The sequence below is a fragment of the Cajanus cajan genome, chromosome 5, assembly GCF_000230855.2.
Source record: "Cajanus cajan strain Asha chromosome 5, NIPB_CcT2T_4, whole genome shotgun sequence".
NCBI classification, from domain to species: domain Eukaryota; kingdom Viridiplantae; phylum Streptophyta; class Magnoliopsida; order Fabales; family Fabaceae; genus Cajanus; species Cajanus cajan.
The window spans coordinates 54,634,588-54,638,903 of record NC_138521.1 but is presented as its reverse complement, the minus strand read 5'-3'; the positions used below and the strand labels follow the sequence as shown (position 1 = coordinate 54,638,903).

Here is a 4,316-nt window from a genome sequence, read left to right as displayed (position 1 = left end):
ATTGATTTTAAATCAATTTAAATTTGTAAAATTGATTTTTAAAAAATATAAATTAAAAGTAATGTAATTTTTTTTAGATGATAAAAGATACGAATTTGATTTTGGTATTTAATACTTTCAAATCTATTTTAGTCTTGAAAAAAAAAAAGTTAACCTTGATAATAATAGAAGACATGACACTATCTTGATGTTGATGTGTGTGCTACACTTTACATTTTAGTCTATGTACAGGTAATTTTACATTTTGATCTTTATGTTTATATAATTTTTACATTCTAATTCGAGTACCTAAAAATCACTACAACACAAATGGTATTTAGCAACATTTGAAAAATGTTACTTAATTATGTATAAATGTTGCTAATTTGTTTTAGTAACATATTATCAAATGTTGTATATAATCAATGTTGCTAAAGACTTTTAGTAACATTTTTGCATAATTATGTAACATTTTTTAAATATTATCAAAGTAGTATTTTTGTAACATTTTAATAATTTTTTGTAATATTTTAATGATGTTGCCAATATTTTGTTAATCTTATAAAATAATAATTAATTTTAATTTAAATATTACTATCAATTATTATATTGATATGTCTCCTAAACTTCTAGGAATTCCTTAAGTTTTTAGGGAAAAAAATTTTTAGTTAGTCACCACTAATTATATATAAAATATCAAATTTTATTTATCTTAAATATAACTATATGAGTATATATACTTTTTATGAGTTATTAATCTATTCGATGTGAGACTTTAATTATGGGTTACAATTAGATATAAGAGAAATATATTTTTTTTGACTCGATGTGGGACTTTGATTTTAGAAGCAACTACAGTAACATTTTTCAAAAAAATGTTGTAAAATAACTTATGTAAATTTTTTTTACTCGATATGGGACTTTGATTTTGAAAAAGATTGAAAAAAATAATATTGAAATAAAAAATATTACTATATCTATAATGACATTTTTCAAAAAAGTGTTACAAAATTTAATTTATATAATATATAATAACATTTTAATAAATGTAAACAAGAAAATGTTGTTAAAAGGTTAAAATCTAGTAGTGAATTAACAACTTGATTAAGTTATTATACAAGAAATATTTTATATGTTATAGTACCTATATATAACACTTCTCTCATATCTTCTTTCTCGTTTTCCCCTTTTCCTCTTTGTTTCCATCTTTTATATATATTTTTTCTCATCAACACATTCTTCTTCCTTTTACTTTACAATTTCCCCTTTCTTTTAAATTTTTACACCAATTAATTCTTATTAACTTTAAATTGGAGAATCTCAAAGTTGTAGAGTTTGTGTTTTTCGAATAACATAAAGTAGCTTATAAGTAATGATTTACTGTGCAAAATAAGCTTTTAAATAATTTTTTTTTATTTTTAAAATCGATTACAAGACCTATTTTACAACCAATGTTGCAGGGGTGACCTTTTGAAATCGGGTTTTAACCGATTTATAAGTTTTTACATTAATAAAAACATCCTCGGCCTCTCCCTCAGCCCCTTCTTTGACAAATTGTCGGTACTGTGCTTCCATATATTCCAACATGCAAAACCCCACCACTCCTAAAAATTCAATCTTTCTTGGCCCCTTTACCTTAAAACCCAGTCAAAGAGAAACCCATTTCCTCCATTAGCTTCATGTTTTCCACTACATCAATGAGAATGCACAAAATTAGATTTAACTAGGTAATAATGCAATTTGCATAAAACCATAAGTATGTAACAACACAAATGCAAAAGCAATTAAAGCAACAAGAAAAATACTTTGAAAATAAGAACACCGCCGAACCAAGAATGACACCTGCAGGTCCATGATTCCAAAAGCCACGACATGCCACCAACGAGTTGTTGTCAACAAGACAACTAACTCTACCATTTCCATATCAAAAGTCAGTCAAAAACAAGAAAGGGAAGAAGAAAAAAAACCAATAAAAAACTCCAGCGTAAACAAGAAAGGAGCTGAGACTGACATTCATTGTGAACTAGTGTGTCGATGTTGAAATCGTCGTCGCAGGGTTCGAACTTGGTGGCAGCGATGTGTGGGCGCGGGAGAAGTGGAATTTGGGTTTGGGAGGGGTTTAGTTTGTAGTTGGGGTAAGTGGTGGCGATGTTGGGTTCGAATTGGATGGTGAGGAGAAGGTGCTAGATGTTTTCTCCACTTGGATGTAAGATAGAACAACTATCAGTGAGATGAGAGTGGGGGACAAAAGGAATGCTTCACAAATTATAATAAGCATTTAAAATTGGTTCACGAGAAGTTGATTTTGTTAACTACATATGAAATTGGTTACTTCTAATAAATTTGGTATGTAGTATACAAATTTGATTATTCATGACCAATTTAAAATGTCTCCAATGTAAAATTTGATAACTTAATACTTGATTTTATTTTTAAAATCGTTCCTAGTGTAACCAATTTTAAAAGTAATAATATTATTTATAAAAATATCCATGCTTATTTGCATGTCATAGATTCTAATAATATAGAAAATTTTGAATTTATTGATTATAAAAATAATTGACATAAAAAATCTTGATTTTTTATGTTGATTATAAAAATAACTGATATAAAAAGTTTATTTTTTAAGTTAACAATTCTTTTCTTTCATGCATTTTTCTTCTATGTTCACATTTTTTTGTCGCATTCTTTCTCTCTTGATGTCATATTTCTTTGTTTCCTCTCATTGCATTTCTTTACATTTCATTGTTGCACTCTTTCCTTCTCATTATTGTTGCACTCTTTCCTTCTCATTATTGTTGCATCTCTTTGCAATTCACTATTACTTTCTTTCTCTCTCATTCTCTTGCATCATCATGTTTCTTTGCTATTGTATTTTGTGTTCGCCACTTTTGCCACGACATTCATCACTTCCATCACCACAATATCAAAGTAAAAGAAAAGGGAAAGGCAATGAAACCAAAATTAGAAAATAAGAAAAGAAGATTGAAAGTAAATGAGGAAAATAATTTACTTGAATGTACGAAGAAAAGGAGAACGAAGAAAAACTAAAGGTAACAAAACCAAAAATAAGAGTTTGGAATTGAAAGGTGCGAATTGTGTTTTCTGAAATTTTAAGCCCCTTATTATGTTAGGTGTTGTTACAGCCGTTGTAAAAAAGTTTTTCTATGTTAGGTGGTATTACACTTTTCATAAAAAGATTGGGGTCAACTACAAAATTAATCCTCTTCAACACATTCTATGATGGTGTTGACTCACCCGATATAGAACAAACTTTCTATGACATGTAAATCAATATCTATCATAAAATGTTTTATTTTATTTACAATTTTGACACCATGTCACTTTTTACGTTGCGAGAATTACACATGTCATAAACTTTCCATTATAAAAAACACTTTTTGCACTAGTGTTCCTATTAAATTGGTTCCCATGTAATCGATTTTGTAGGTTGAATGTCATTACTTTTTTATACTAGTGATTTGTGTTGATAATCCTAGTAGTGACAATGACTTGCTGCAATATTTTAAACTAATTGCATAGAATGCTGGGAAATATGAAAGTTATCATTTAATTCATTTTCTTGAATACAAAAGCATTTTTTTTCTTTCAAGTTTTTGGTAATTTAACTAATTAAAAAAATGGTAGTTTTACATTATTAGTTTTTTTTTATAGTGTTAGAAAATTTAAAGTTATAACAAAATTACATGACAATTGATAACAAAAACTTAAATATAAACCAAAATCAAATATCTCAACTAAATAAACTTTGGTGCTCCAAAGCCCAATACAAAGTTAAACCAATTGAAATTAACCAAAAAATAAAGTATATAAAACATTCCAAAACAACAGCCTCGATGTTATAACTTGTCAGAATTTATCCAAACATAATTGAACTAAGAGGCATAACCATTGTTTATGTTCATATCCTCAACATCTAGCTCAAACTCACTAGAAAATATCAATAAACCAGAACACAAACAATAGCAAATAAGGAAGTAAGATACATCTCATATCATATTCAAGATACAATAAGAATTGTAAGTTAAACAAACACACAAAAGTTGTTACAACATTCAAGCATATTAAACCAAACACAATCACATACATATGATTAATGCAATGCCCCCCTAATCATCAATCAAATGCATATGCAAGAGCTACCATTAAACAACATTGTGAATATCAACTAGGAGTGAATGAAGCATATGTCACTCAAGGCAAGCAAACGATCATTTACCTCACCCTCGACTAGTAAGATCTTTCTTAGTGACTCATGAAAGTCATCCAACTATAATGGTACATCTCAATCACCATATAATCTACATTGCTCGTTG

The 4,316-nt window shown here is 27.9% G+C and overlaps 1 long non-coding RNA gene across 1 annotated transcript; it reads right to left on the bottom strand.

The window, feature by feature from the left end:
* Positions 1–896: 896 nt before the first annotated feature.
* LOC145957770 (uncharacterized) lies at positions 897–2,323 on the bottom strand. The gene is made up of 3 exons (XR_014433769.1): positions 1,991–2,323; positions 1,785–1,889; positions 897–1,668 (listed from the first exon to the last, which is right to left on the bottom strand). It is a non-coding gene; the product is annotated as an uncharacterized LOC145957770 (long non-coding RNA).
* Between the last annotated feature and the right edge of the window lie 1,993 nt (positions 2,324–4,316).